Genomic DNA, 16,557 nt, shown 5'->3' with positions numbered 1-16,557 from the left:
CATGCTGTTCCCTCTACCATTCCCTTAGAAAGGAAAGATAATTATTCCTCTAACATCAGAAGAAAAGAAAGGCAGTGGGCAAAAATAAAGACATAGCTGGAGAAAGCAAAAAGGAAAGGCAAGAGAGCCCAGGTTAGTTTTCATTTTCTTAGGAAAGTAATAGATGAGGTTACTTCTACAGGATGATAGTAGCTGATGCGCGAGTTGTTAAGTTTAGATAAAGGCTGAGGACGGTGAAGGTGACAGGGAGTCAACTTAGTAGCTGCCTCAGTGAATAAAATGAGTTTGTATTGGGACAAATCAATTTGGTTTTATGGATTTCTCCATCAATGCACAGAAATCTAAGAACAAGAAGTGCAAAAACAAATATAATTTAAAAACCAAGTATGTGTTTGTGTGTGGTACGTGCATGTACGTTTACTTATATACATGTAAACAGACATGCAAACAGAAAGGAGGGTGTGTGTTTTATCATAGGTTTAACTGTCATAACTTTAGCTTTTTTTTTTTTCATTAGGAAGCTTTAGGTGATTTAATGAATTATGATATGACGAGAATGTATATGTGTTCTTAGGGGAGTTTCCCTAGAAATCCAGCAGGGGTGCAATTTATCTGTATGGTCACAACACAGGCAGATTGAGAGTTGTTTGGCAAAGGACAGATCTGAAGGTGTTTGACAGGCAACCTAAGGCATCCATAGTAAGATGAGCAGTAGCTAACCTGTATACTGAAAAATAGTGAATTCAAAAAAATCAATGAATAATAATGAAAATAACAAGCAAGAAAAAAATAAAACCAGAATTTTTTTTATTGTTGTTTCCCTCTCAACATCTCTTGGCCTCAAGACTTGGTCAAGGCATCAGCCATGGCCTCTGGAGCTTCCCAAAAAAGGTATGCAGATATAACAATGTCCCAATACTCCTGGACCCTTCAAGAGTATGCTGAGCTTCAAGGCACTTTGTTGTTCCTGTTACTGAGACCACTGATAGAATGATCAAGGATCAGAGATAACATAAAAAAAAACCTGTTATTTTACTTTTCTGATAAAATTACATTAAAACTTCTGGTTAAGGATGGCAGTTTGGGTACCTGTATTAGCCTCTGCTCCCTCCCCAAAATCTTCTAAATTAAAAAAAAAATTTTTTTTGAAGTCACCATCACCAAGGACAAAGAGAACCAGACAGGAGACAAAAAAAAAGTGGACAGGGGCAGACAAGTGATAACTGATTAAGCAAATTGAAGAAAGCTGAACCTTAAGCTGGTAATAATGAAAGCCATGAGAAGGAATCTAAAATTGATCTTGAAGTAGAATGAAGGAAGCACAAAAGGCAGAAGGATTGATTGAAAACTGTTTTAGAAACAGAACCTCAGATCCTGTGACTCCTGCAGAAGACTGAGATCATTCTCCTGACAAGGTAAAACAAAGGGATCCCTGAAACACCTGACGTGAGGGCAAGGTATTGAAAATGGCATGATAGCATGACTATATTGGGGGGAGGTGGATTAAAGATGACTCACTGAATGCTGAAGCCTCCAATCTTCTCCCTTAACCTGCCTCCTCAGAATGCTGGAGCCAGGGCACATTCTTCAAGATGTGGAAAGAATATTCCCTGGGGAAGCCAATCAGCCCCAAAGAAAATGAGACGGATGTTGAGGGTTCCCAACAAAACAATCTACAGTGAAAATCTGAATCAGTGAGCACCCGCCATATGCACAAAGCTAATCAACTTTTAGTGCTTTGTAGTAAATGAGCAGACACTTATCTTAATATGAAAGACAGAGATAAAAAAAGAGCAAAAAGCAACTTGAAGAAAACAAAGTCTATGCTGGAAGAAGAAAAGATTCTCAGAGAGAAAAAAAGTACATCTACCATACAGAAATAGGATGCTGTTAAATTTAAAAAAAGGAACATACAGGAAACTAAAAAGTACTCATGGAAATCAAAACTACTGGGCTTGATATTCTGTTTGTCATTCCAGATCCACTCTACCCTTTGCTGTGGCCCAGGAGGCTGGCTTTTACGGACTATATCAACCAGGCTCCCCTGCCCTCTGCCTCCGCATGTGCTAAAGGGACAAATAATGCAAAGATGGAGCGCAGGAGGAGAGAGAAGTTGGTGTATTTTTCTCCTGCTCCTTCCCTGTCAGGCCACATGAAAAACAGGGAGGTGGCTGGGGACTGCAATTTTCCATAATATACCTTGTAGAACTTAGTCTCTAAACTATATACATTTAGGGGCTTTCCTGGAGGTCCAGTGGTTAAGACTCCATGTTCCCAATGCAGGGGGCATGGGTTCAATCCCTAGTTGGGGAACTAAGGTCCTGAATGCTGCATGGCGTGGCCAAAAAAAAAAAAGCCAAACAAAAAAATAAACTATATGTATTTATAACTTGGTTAAAATAAAAACCAAATTTAAAAAGTTGTCTAGTATTGAATAATCTGAAAATGGGAACAAAAGTATATAACATTGCAAGCCATTTTTTTCTAACTGCTTTTAAAAAAAGAAACCCAAGAACCTTCTTTATTGGCTAATACATGAAAATTAAATGGTATCTTAAAATGTTTTTCAGGGCTTCCCTGGTGGCACAGTGGTTGAGAGTCCGCCTGCCGATGCAGGGGACATGGGTTCGTGCCCCGGTCCGGGAAGATCCCACATGCTGTGGAGCGGCTAGGCCCGTGAGCCATGGCCGCTGAGCCTGCGTGTCTGGAGCCTGTGCTCTGCAACAGGAGAGGCCACGTACCAAAAAAAAAAAAAAAAAAAATGTTTTTCAGCCAATTATTCTAGAAATTATGTCATAAGTATAAAAAAATCCATTAATACTCAGTGCAAAACCCTAAAACTTTGTTTTATATTCTGCTACTTTTCATTACATTGTGAAACAATTCCTCAGCAATACTAATTACAGAAATACATCTTTAGATTTTTACCTAGTTTAAAATGCCCTTATAATGTAGCAGCCTTTACATACCAAATGGTATATGCTATCACAAATGGAGGGCAGCTTTGGCCTGAGTAATAAAAATAAGAGAAATCAAGCAAACTTCATATGTGGGTGTTTTTCTTTAAAAAACACATAAGTAGGAAAGGAGTATCTACAGAAACACTGGTCTAGTTTGGCTAGAGAGTGGAGGAAGGCAACATTAAGTCTGGTAGACTTGGGAAGAAACAAGAGATAAAAAAACTTTACCATTACAAATACAGGTAGATAATTGATATCATAGTATAGAATAGAGGTGAAGAATAAGTTTTCATAAAGGATATAATGTTAAATCTTAAGGGAAAAGAGTATGCTTCTATAACCCTATGTTCCCATCTACTTACTACCACTCTCTTTCCCTTCAGATCCAAGCCCTTTGAAGATGATGACGACAACAGTGACAGCATTTATTGAGTGCTTATTATACAACAGGCATTGTTGTAAATACTTCACATGTATTAACTCATTGAGACCTCAAAACAACTTTATGAGGAAGGTACTATTAGCTCCATTTTATAGATAAAAAAAAAAAGGAGAAAGTCAGTGACTTGTTTGGAACTGGAATTTGAAGACCTGTCTACAGTGTAGACATTTTCCTTCCATTTCCTCACCTCTCAGTTACTTTTCCATGCCCTCAATCAGGCTTCTATCCTCCACCACTCCCCTGAAACTGCTCACCAGTGAACAATAAACTGCCAAATCCAATGAGTTCTTTTTTATTATCGTAGCTGACTCCTCTTATATGTTCTTGAAATACTCTAGTCCCTTTCTACTTCTGTGACTAGTTCTTCTCAGCTTCTTCTGTCACCGCAAAATGCTGATGTCCACCACTTTAAATGTTGATGTCTCTATCTCTAGCTTTCTTTTCTTTTTACTTTTATGGCCTTAACTACTATGTATACACTGAGAATATATAAATTTAAAGTCTTCTACTTTAGTCATTGGATTAATATATCCACCAATTTACTAGCAATCTCCACCTAGAATTCTTAGTCTCTAGGAGAGGCTTTAGGCCTCTGACCTCTGTCCATAATGGTACTCACCAGTAGGCTGGTTACCCACCAGCTTAACTAATTAGCTAAACTAGTCAATGGACTGCCCAGGTGCATATGTGACAGAGATTGCCAGTTGCTTATCCAATATCCAGTCTCATCTCTTCTTTAAAAACAGAAACCTGGGACTTCCCTGGCGGTCCAGTGGTTAAGACTTTGCCTTCCAGTGCAGGGGGTATGGGTTCGATCCCTGGTCAGGGAGCTAGGATCCCACATGCCTCATGGCCAAAAAAACCAAAGCATAAGACAGAAGCAATATTGTAGCAAATTTAGTAAAGACTCAAAAAAAAATCGTCCACATTAAAAAAAAATCTAAAAGAAACAAAAACCAAAACAAACAGAAACCTGATTTTATTCAGAATAGCAATGTGTCCAGTTAAAAGACTGCATTTTCCCATTCTTCCTTGCAGCTTGGGGTAGCCATGGGATTGAGTACAAGCCAATGATATAAATGGAAGTTACTGGGTATAACTTCTAGAAAGGCACAAGAAAAGAAATATAGTTAAGATATGTCCTTTTACCTTTCCTCTCTTCTTCCTTCCTCTACCTAGAAAACTGTAATGACAACAGTTAAGAGTGTCAATAGCCATCCTGGACCATAAGGTTACCTTGAGGAAAAGCAATGTGATGATAGTGCACAGAGACAGAAGAAAGACGGGTCCCAATAATCATGCAGCTCGGTCTCCCTCCAAACTTACACCTTATTATTTAAAATGCTTATTTGGGGTTTTGTTATATGCAGCTTAACCAAATCCTAATTGATATAGCCTAAGACTGATCATTCCCAAATAAAGGAATCTGTAAAATTCAAATGTTATTCTCATCATGGTAGGTGCTCCAGGAATCCCAGAGTCCTGTTCTCCTCATTTAAAATTACTGTATGAAGCAAGACAGAGTAAGAGGTTCCTAGCCCTCATCCTTTTACAGAAACAACTATTTGACAGACATCCACAAACAAAAGTGGTTTTGTGGGAACCTTGGGTTCCAGGTAGGAGGCTGTGACACTCTGATGGAGCCCCAAAACTAAGGAGGGCTGCTTTGAGAAGGCAGGTCTGCACCTCAGTTGGTACTAGATTTATTAATTTCCTTTGGTGATATCATGTTTACCTGACTCTTCGTGATCCATGTAATCTTGCATGGTATCTGTGTGTTTGAAAGAGAAGACACCTCTTCCAGTCTTTACAGACTGGTTTTGGCAGGTAAAGACCTTCTCCTGCCAGAAGACTTCAATATCTCACTCACTATAATGGATCGATCATCCAGACAGAAAATCAGTAAGGAAACAGAACTGGACAACACTATGGAACCAATGGACTTAATAGATATATATAGAACTTTCTATCTATCAGCAGAAGAATACACGTTTTTCTCAAGTGCACACATTCTTCAGGATCAATCACAAGTTAGGTCAAAAGAAGTCAACAGATTTAACTAGATCTAAATCACTCCAAGTATCTTTTCCAGCCACAATGGAATGAAACTAGATACCAATAACAGTAAGAAGATGGGGAAATTCATAAATATGTTGAAACTAAACAACATACCCCTGAACAACCATTGGTTCAAAGAATAAATCAAAAGAGAATTAAAAAATATCTCAAGACAAATAAAAACAAAACCACAACATACCAAAACTTATGGGTTGTAGCAAAAGCATACTAAGTTTACAGCAATAAACACTTCCATTAAAAAAGAAAGATCTCAAATAAACCTAACTTTATACCTCAAAATCTGAAAAAGAAGAAACTAAGCATAAAGTTAGAAGACTGAAGGAAATAATAAAGATTACAGAGGACATAAATCAAACAGAAAAGCAACAGAAAAAAATCAACAAAAATAAGAGTTGCCTATATAAAAAGTAAACAAAATCAACAAACCCTTGGCTAGATAAATTTGAAAAAAGAGAGAAGACTCAAATAAAACCAGAAATTAAAGTGGAGATATTACAACAGATGCTTCAGAAATAAAAAGGACCATAAGGGGCTATTATGAACAATTACATGCCAACATATTGGATGACCCAGAAGAAATTAATAAATTCCTAGAAATACACAACTTATCAAACAATCAAGAAGAAAAAGAAAACCTGAACAGACCAATAAAAAATAAGGAGATTGAGTCAGTAATCAAAAACCTCTCTACAAAAAAAAGCCCAGGACCAGCTAGCTTCATGGGTGAATTCTACCAAATACTCAAAGAAGAATACCAAACCTTCTTAAACTTTTCCAAGAAACAAAAAAGAAAGAACACTTTGAAACTCATTTTATAAGCAGCATCATCCTGATACCAAAGCCAGACAAAAACACCACAAGAAAATAAAACTACAGGCCAATATCCCTGATAAAGATAGATGCAAAAATCCTCAGTAAAATACTAGCAAACCAAACTTAACAAAATATTAAAAGGATAAACATATGCAAAATCAATGTGATATATATACCACAGTAACAGAATGAAAGATTAAAAAAACATGACCATCTCAATAGGTGCAGAAAAAGCATTTGACAAAATTCAACATCTATTTATGATAAAGACTCTCAACAAAAGAGGTGCAGCAGGAGCTTATCTGAACACAGTAAGGACCATATGTGAAAAGCCCACAGCTAATACCATAATCAATGGGGAAAAACTGAAAGCTTTTCCTCTAAGTTCTAGTACAAGGTCAGAAAGCTCAGTCTCACCACTTCTCTTCAACATTGTACTGGAAATCCTAGCCAGAGCAGTTAGATAAGAAAAAGAAATAAAAGGCATCCAAATTAGAAAAAAGAAGTAAAATGATCTTTATCTGCATGTGACATTATTCATATATGCAGCAAACCCTGAAGACTCAACAGCAACAAAAAAGATTAGAACTAATAAATGGATTCAGTGAAGCTGTAGGATACAAAAATCAACATTAAAAAAAATCAGGGTATTTTCTAGACACAAACAATGAACTGCCCAAAAAGGAAATTAAGGAAACAATCTTATCCACAATAACAACAAAAAGAATAAACTACTTAGGAATAAACTTAACCAAAGAGGTAAAAAACTTGTAAACTGAAAATTATAAAACATTGATGAAAATTAATGAAGACACAATGGAAAGATATCCTGTGTTAATAGATTGGAAGAATTAATATTCTTAAAATGTCTGTACTTCCAAAAGTGATCTACAGATTCAATGCAATCCCTACAAAAATCCCAATGGCATTCTTTACAGAAATAGAAAAAACAATCTTAAAATTCACATGTAACCACAAAAGACTCTGAATAGCCAAAGCTATTTTGAGGAAGAAGAACAAAGCTGGAGGCATCACATTTCCTGATTTCAAAATGTATTACAAAGCCACAATAATCAAAATGGTATTGTATTGGCATACAAACAAATATAGACCAATGGAACAGAATAGAGAGCCCAGAAATAAATCCACCTATGTACACTCAACTGATTTTTGACAAGGGTGCCAAGAACACACAATGGAGAAAGAAGAGTGGTGCTGGCAAAACTGGTTATCCAATGCAGAAGAATGAAATTGGATCTGTAATTACCTCACACCATAAAAAAAAAAATCAACTCAGAATGGATTAAAGACTTAAACACAGGACCTGAAACAGTAAAACTATTAGAAGAAAACAGAAAAAAAGCTTCTTGACATTGGTCTGGGCAATGATTTTTTGGATATGATATCAAAAGCACAGGCAACAAAAGCAAAAATAGACAAATGTGATTGCATCAAACTAAGAAGCTTCTGCACTGCAAAGGAAACAATCAGCAGAGTGACAAGCAGCCTATGGAATGGAAGAAAACACTTGCAAACCATATTATGTGATAAGGGGTTAATATCCAAAATATATAAGTAACTTGAACAACTCAATAGCAAAAAACCCAAATAATCTAACTAAAAAATGGGCAAAAGACTTGAAAAGACATTTCTCAAGTGAATATATACCAAAGGCCAACAGATATATGAAAAGATGCTCAACATTGCTAATCATCAGGGAAATGCAGATCACCACAATGAGGTATCACCTCACACCTCTTAGAATGGTTATTATCAAAAAGACAAAAGATAAATGTCAGTAAGACTGTGGAGGAAAGGAAACCTTTGTACACTGTTGGTGGAAATATAAATTGGTAAAGCCAGTACAGAAAATACTGTGAAGGGTCCTTAAAAATTAAAAACAGAATTATCAGTGGATATAGGTATATGTATAGCTAATTCATTTTGCTGTACAGTAGAAACTAACACAACATTGTAAAGCAACTATACTCCAATAAAAAATTAATAAAAAAATAGAATTATCATATGATCCAGCAATCCCACTTCTGGGTATACATGCAAAAGAAACGAAATCAGTATCTTGAAGAGACAGATGTATTCCCATGTTTACTGCAGCATTATTCACAACAGCCAAGATATAGAAACAACCTAAGTGTTTGTCAGTGGATGAATGGATAAAGAAAATGTGAAACATATATACATACATATATATATATATGAATATTATTCCACCACAAAAAAGGAAATGCAGTAACATGTATGGATGTGGAGGGCATTATACAAAGTGAAATAAACTAGACATAGAAGGTCAAACACTGCATGATCTCATTTACATGTGGAATCTAAAATAGTCAAACTCACAGAAGCACAGAGAATGGTGGTTGCCAGGGTTGGGAAGTGGAGGAAATGGGGAAATGTTGGTCAAAGCATATAGAATTCAGTTAGGCAAGATAAGTAAGTTCTAGAGATCTAATGTACAGCATGGTGACTATAGTTAACACTACTGCATTGTATACTTGAAATCTGCTAAGAGAGTAGATCGTCTCAGTGAGGTGATGGATATGTTAATTAGCTTGATTATGGCAGTCAGTTCACAATGTATATGTATGTCAAAACATCAAGATGTACACCTTAAATATAAACAATTTAAATTTGTCAATTATACCTCAATAAAGCTAAAAAAATTACTGTTTGAATGAAATGCTTTGGAACCTATCCATATTTTTCATGACTTGTATAGCCTCACCTCATGAAGTCACAGATAAACTCAGACCCACTTGCTAGGGATTAAGACACGATCTAGACACATGAATACCGCCTCCCAAGCAGCAGACTGACACATGAGCTAGGACTTTGGAACAGGTTCTTATGTGAGAGTAAGAAAGTCTAATGAGCCAAGAGATCAGGCTGGGATGAATTGCACTATGCAAAGTATACTCATCTATTAATTAACTCACAATGTGGCACAGTAAAGAATCCTTACTGGAGGAGAAACCCAAAAATGATGAAGGCAGAGGATACGAACCCAGCATAATATTCTGGACAATACACTGCCAACCATAGTAAACAATAAATATTTGTGAACTGAACACATAAATGTCATTCATGGGCTACAAATGAACAGTCCCAGCTACCAATTCCTGCCTGTATTACTTCACAACTATTCCTAAATCAACCTCTTTCATATGTCTAGCCCCACTACCCTGATTCCATCCCTCAACAGTTCTTCCCTGAAATACGGCAACAGTTTCCTAAATGGCCCCCATGCAAACCTACCTTCCTCATGTTACCAGAGAGCTTCTTCTAAGATACAAATTTGGTAATGTCGTTCCTCTGTTTAAAATCCCTCACTGCTTCCCCATCTCAGATTAGGTCCAACCTCCTTCACATGGCATCTGCATGATTAGGCCCCTGACTATCTTTAGTCTCATTGCTTGATGCCTTCTGTTTCATACTAATTGTCATTTTCAATTTACTTCACACTATTTCTCATCTGTATGCCTTTGTTCATGATGTTTTCTTTCCCTCGTATTCTATCTACTCTCCCTTTCAACTACTACATTCACCAATTTAATTTTAACTCATTTAGATTAGTTATTACCCCCTCTAGGAATCTTTCCCTGACTCAGCCTCCAGGTGAAAGCCTGGTGTCCTGTATGACATGGCCTGCCTTCATCCCCTGAATACATCAGCGTCCACCATTCCCTGTCCTAGAGCACTGCCACCCAGGGGAGGGGCTGACAGGAACTGGCTGAGTTGGCCTCCTCCATCATTACATTCAGGCCTCATCCCCCAGGATGTAGTCCTAATTTCCTTTATCCTTGCCTTGTTTCTGGCAGATTCTCCTATGATTATATATTTCAAATGAACCAATATTGTAAAGAAAAAAATTTATAAGACTAAGATATTCCTGACTATGCTCTTTCTTAACAGGAACTCAAGTAGAAATAAATATGTTAATTTAAATAAGCTTTTAGATTTTGTACTATCAAAATAATAGCCCTGGGGGCTTCCCTGGTGGCGCAGTGGTTGAGAGTCCGTCTGCCGATGCAGGGGACACGGGTTCGTGCCCCGGTCCGGGAAGATCCCACATGCCGCAGAGCGGCTGGGCCCGTGAGCCATGGCCGCTGAGCCTGCGCGTCCGGAGCCTGTGCTCCGCAACGGGAGAGGCCACAACAGTGAGAGGCCCGTGTACCACAAAACAAAACAAAACAAAACAAAACAAAAAATAATAGCCCTGGAGTTTGAAACAATTTATCCAAATAAAAAAAATTTTGTGTGCTTAAGGCAATTACTCAGAATTTTCTTTGTGGTAATCTTTAATGCATACACACACACAAACAGCTGGCAGAAAGCTGTCCAGACAACACAAACAAAGTGGCCAAGTCAGTTTGTGACAGTTTGTTATACTGATGGGTCACCATGGAAACAAACTCAGATTACTTGGCAACCGAGACAAAAGTCACATTAGTAAATGCTTTCCATTATGTGACTCATTGATTTCCTATGAGTCTTATACAGTTGCTTAACCATTTTCAAGCAACAAAGGAAAAGAATATGATTCGTGTTGATACTGTGGACAGCCAAGTATTTGCAAGATAAAGTGATAAAGTTGCTGATTGTGAAATATGTAAGCAGGGGACTTAACAGAAGATAAATGTTGCTATTGCCATTGTTTATGCTTCAAAGAGTCAAAGAAAATCTAAAAAGTCTTAAAAAAATAAAAATAATATAAAATGAAATAAAAACTATGGATCCATTTTTTATGACTGCTTAGTTACTGTACCAGCGAACTGCATTACTTAATATTCTAAGAATAACTTGCACGTGTATACTCTAGGCACATAATAAAATTATGCCATATCTTGGTAATGCAAAGCAATTTTTTTCTGGACTTTTTTCTTTCTATTTAATATTTTTAAATTAATTTTTATTGGAGTATAGTTGCTTTACAATGTTGTGCTAGTTAAAGCATTTTTAACTTGTTAAAAACAGTAATAATGGGCTTCCCTCGTGGCGCAGCAGTTGAGAACCTGCCTGCCGATGCAGGGGACACGGGTTCGTGCCCCGGTCCGGGAAGATCCCACATGCCGCGGAGCGGCTGGGCCTGTGAGCCATGGCCGCTGAGCCTGCGCGTCCGGAGCCTGTGCTCCGCACTGGGAGAGGCCACAACAGTGAGAGGCCCGCATACCGCAAAAAAAAAAAAAAAAAACAAAAAAAAAAACAGTGATAAAAAACTGCTATGAGGAATGCAAGCTGTTTTGCCAGACAGCATTATTGCATGCATGTTAAGAGCTTGTATCCAGAGCCAGTCTGCCTGCATTCAAATCCTGCTTCTTCTACTTGCCATGTGTCACTCTGGACACAGTCCTTAAACTCTCTGCATTTCCGTTTCCTCCTCTGTGAAACAGGGATGGTAATAGTACTTATACCTCATGGGAATTTTGGGAAACCAAGTTAGTTATTACACTCTGTATTTGAAACCATGCCTGGTTTATAATGGACCTCAATAATAAATGCTAGAGGGCTTCCCTGGTGGCACAGTGGTTGAGAGTCCGCCTGCCGATGCAGGGGACATGGGTTTGTGCCCCGGTCCGGGAAGATCCCACATGCTGTGGAGCGGCTAGGCCCCTGAGCCATGGCCGCTGAGCCTGCACGTCTGGAGCCTGTGCTCCGCAATGGGAGAGGCCACAACAGTGAGAGGCCCGCGTACCGCAAATAATAATAATAATAATAAAATAAATAAATAAATAAATAAATAAATAAATGCTAGAAATTGTTACTATCAAGGATATAAGTAGTTCTAAGTCCACTTACATTTGCCCTCCACAGAGAAATAATGGTTAAATTTATGAGTAGAGAATTTTCTTCAACATTAATGGAGATTTCTATTTTATGAAAGATATATAGAATCCTGAAAAAATGAACCTTTGGAAACTGAGGCAAAAACAATATTTTGAGACTCCAAGGATAAATTAGATCTATAAAGTTGTGACTTTAAAATACAACACTAAGGATTAATGAATCTCTCATACCCCAGAGGTTATTTTTGGCTTGAGGAACTCAGTGGACAGTACCACCGTTCAGTGGAAAAAACTGAACACAAGATTTTTTTTATTCATTCATTCACTCAGTTGTACATTCATTCATTTTGCTGGTAGTGTTAGTGAGAGAAATGATAATCCAGTTTTGGACATCTTGAGGTTGAGGAACCTGAGAGTCCCTGTGATACTGTAACTTATCAGAAATATATATTTGTTCACTCAGATGACCAAAATATACTTCTCATATATATTTGGTCTTCATCCACTATTCCTGGCTCACAGCTACCCAAACCCTTGGAATGTCCTATGCTGATATTGATAAAGGTGTCTTTTGTTATGTGAATGATGTGACTTTCAGATCTCGCAGGAGGTTGGGGGCTGGTAGCCAGGAGAACCAACTATGTGATTAGAGGATTGGACCTTTCGGTCCCACCCCCTGATTTCTGTGGAGGGGAGAGAGGCTTTAAGGTTGAATCAATAGCCATTGACCAATGATTTAGACAATCCAGACTATATAATGAAGGCTTCATAAAACCCCAGAAGGATAGTGTTTTGGTCCTTTTCCTGAGAGCTTCCACATCAGGGAACCAGAATGTTTCCATGTGCCACCATGCTAGAGTCTGGAACTCTATGGAACACTGACATATAAGATATAGGAGAAGAAGGGGGCAGGCAAAGGAGACTCAAGTGTAACAGAGAGAAACAAAGGAGATCATGCTATCACCAAAAGATTTTTAAGAAGGAATTGCTCAACAAAATCAAATGTGGCAGAGAGATCAAGTAAGATGAAGATTAGAAAGAAGCAACAATGAAGTCACTGATAACACTGACAAATGTAGTTTCGGTGAAAAGGTGGGGGTGAAGGCAGATTACTATGGGAAGTAGAGACAGGGAACACAGACAATTGATTTCAAATATTTTAGTAATAAAGTGGAAAAAATTAGGGTGGCAGCCAGATGGGGATATGGGGTAGAGTGAGGATTTCATTTTAACATGCTTTAGTGTTATAGGAGGGAACCAGGACAGAGAAAAAGTCAAGGATCTGAGAGCGTATGAATGATGGTGCCAGAGGGACTCACTGCTGCGAATGTCAGACGGGATGGGATTCAGACAATAGCTGGGGGGACTGGCCCTGGACAGAAGGGGCTCCTCTTGCATCATGAGGAGGGGAAGAGAAAGGACCAAGCTCCAAAGCAGGTGAGTTTGTCAACAGATCACTGTTCATTGCCCAGAACTGTTCTAATGAGAAATTTCATATAAAAAACAGTACTGCTTGGTATATAGTAGGTCCTCAAATAAATGTTTGCTGAATACTTGCTTGTTAATAATCTGCTGTACATAACAAAAATATGTTTGAAGTCTCATGTAAGAAAGACTGCTGTTCAGTGACTTGTCAGATGTCCTAATGAGAAATTTCATTTTTAAAAAAGTATGTAAAATTATGCCCATTTTTATAGTATGATAATTGACTAGTTAATAACTGTTTTTATGAGTAAAAATGTTTAAACTCAAATATGAATTTATGTTTACCTAAAGAGACATGTATTCTTTAAGTTCCCTCATATATACTCACAGATCACTCTTTCTATATACTTTTGGATCACATTTCTAAACATTTAATACAATTAGAATAATATAAAAAAGGAAGACTAGCATCCAGGTCAGTTTACATATAGTTTAGTTTCTTTCGTTTTTTTTTAATAGAAGTATAGTTGATTTACTATACTTGTGTTAGTATCTGGTGTACAGCAAAGTGATTCAATTATATATATACTTTTTCATATTCTTTTCCATTATGGTTTATTATAGGATATTGAATATAGTTCCCTGTGCTATACAATAGGACATTGTTGTTTATCCATCCTATATACAATAGTTTGCGTCTGCTAGTCCCAATCTCCTAATCTTCTGCACCCCCGCCCCACCGGCAACCACAAGTCTGTTCTCTAATATATAGTTTCCTATTCATAACTTTTCAGCTTATCAGCCAGTCAAAAGGAAAGCAGGATAGCATAATGGAAAGAGAAAAGGACACAGAATCAAGATGTTTTCTAGCATAAACTATATAAGTGACTTTGGACAAATCATTTAACCTGTTGGGACCTCAATTTCCTCATCGAGTAACAAGTGTTGAATTAGGAGCTATGTAGAATCAAAATGAATATTTTTGACAAATATTTTATCATACATGAAAATTAATTTATTTTTCTGTAACTATACACATTCTACATAGCATCACTTCTTCAGTTTCTAGAAAGGACAGTACAGATGAAAATGTCACAATAAAAAATGAAATAACAGGAAAAAAATCCTAATCTAAGAAAAGACCCATACTAAAAATTTAAGAATACTATTATAGTCTAGGAAATTTTAATGAAAAGAAAACTACACAAAGCTTCCCAACTTTCATCAGGTAAAAGTCCTTCAATATATCGAAAATTAAAATCAGGTTATATACATAGGAATGAAACTATGTCCTCCACAACCCTAAAAACAAAGGGACAAGGGACTAACTACAGAACTCAGAAGCAGATGTGAACTATGGATTCCGTATCTAGCCAAAAAATGTATTGTGTATGAAGGAAAAAGAAATATTTTGTGAGGTATGCAAGCACTAAACTAAACAAAACAAAGCAAAAAACTATCTCAAAAAACTATCACAGGTACCCTTTCTGAATAAGACACTTAAAGAATTGTGCAAGAACAAGAAAAATGAATTACAAGTTAGAGCTTAAGAATCAAAAAAAGGCAAGAAACCAATTCAGTATGTTACCTGTTCTCTAAAAAATATTTTACGTTTGAACAAGAGGACTTCTTTTTCCTTTCCTTTCTGAATTGTCTAAAGGCATGTGTGAAAATAACAGCTGTAAACAGTTTCTTCACTTATTCAATCAGCCAGTTTCCAGATCAATAAATGAATGGCCCCTTTTTTGTCTGAAGACTAAAGGCCAAATTCTTCAACTACGCATTTACCCCTCCAAGGTCTGCCCTCAGCCTCTCAACTTTGACCCCCTCTGATTACCTTCGGTGACTTCACCAAACTCAATTATCCATTACTCCCTACCCAGACTCTATGCACACCTGCCTGCATGCTGTTCTTTTCCTTTAGGATGCTTTCTAGCCTTTTCCTGTGATCCAACCTCATCCACATGATATAGGAAAGGAAACAAATCTTAAGACTCAGAGTACCTGTGCTCAAGTCTAATTTCAACACTGAATGATGCTGCACAAATTACTTTCCTTTACATAAGTTTCCTCTTTTATGAAATGCTTTGAATTCAGCTAAATGTATTAATATAAATTATATGTATAGATACTTATATACCATATAAATTGGTAAACATGTTGCCTGAATCTATAAAATCTATAAAAACTTACTGCAAAGGGTAATTTAGAGACACAAAGGATGCAGGCACACAGAGAAAAGACACAACAAGAAGGAAGGGATCTGCAAACCAGAAACAAACTCAACCACACCTTGATCTTGAACATCCAGCCTCCAGAACTGTGAGAAAATAAATTTCCATTGTTTTAGTCACTCAAAAAAAGGGTAATTTGAAATTAAAAAAATATATATATATGTACAAACATACATATATCACTGTGTAAATATCTATATATATCTTTATAACTGTGTAAACTACAGAGAGTTATGAATCAAGACTTCACTCAAAAGCTTTTTCTATGATGCGCTTTCTGAGCCCCTGGGCAAAATTATTCTCTTGTTCCTATAAACTCCTGGGACGTTTTACATGCACATCTGGAGCTGCCTTGCAAATGAAAGATACTGAGAGCAAGAGAAATAGGACTTTACAAAGTTTTGCTGTGTGTTAGAAACGTACTCCTTTGCACAACTAGGGCACCTACCAGGAACTGGTGGGGGACCACGGACACCTAAGGGGACGGGAGAAACCCCCAGTGACTGGGTAGGATGTGGGGTGTGGGGAGAGTGAAGGGGGAGGAGAAGTGGAGGCCGGACGGGACTGGTGCCCCTGAGGGGTGGCTGGGGGAGACGAAGGGATCCTACACCCAAAGGGGGAAACTGGGGAACCACTGGGAGGGCAGAGCATCAAAAGTCTGCGTGGCCAGGTTCCCCTGCCCACTTGGGCTCCCAGGGACCTGTTGAGATCCCAGGTCTGATCATCTGCCCACCAAGGCCCCCCTCCAATGGCGTGGGTCCTGAGGGAGTGGGAGGGAGGGAAGGGGGAACAAAAGTAAA

General features: G+C 37.7%; 1 protein-coding gene across 2 annotated transcripts in view; it reads right to left on the bottom strand.

The window, feature by feature from the left end:
• Positions 1–16,557, bottom strand: part of EEIG2 (EEIG family member 2) — a 103,777-nt gene that overhangs the window by 68,260 nt on the left and 18,960 nt on the right. The window lies entirely within an intron of this gene.

The sequence above is a fragment of the Mesoplodon mirus genome (genome assembly GCF_964341445.2).
Source record: "Mesoplodon mirus genome assembly, chromosome: 3".
Lineage (NCBI taxonomy): Eukaryota > Metazoa > Chordata > Mammalia > Artiodactyla > Ziphiidae > Mesoplodon > Mesoplodon mirus.
Note: the sequence above shows the minus strand (reverse complement) of the source record. Positions and strands in the feature narration are given on the sequence as shown.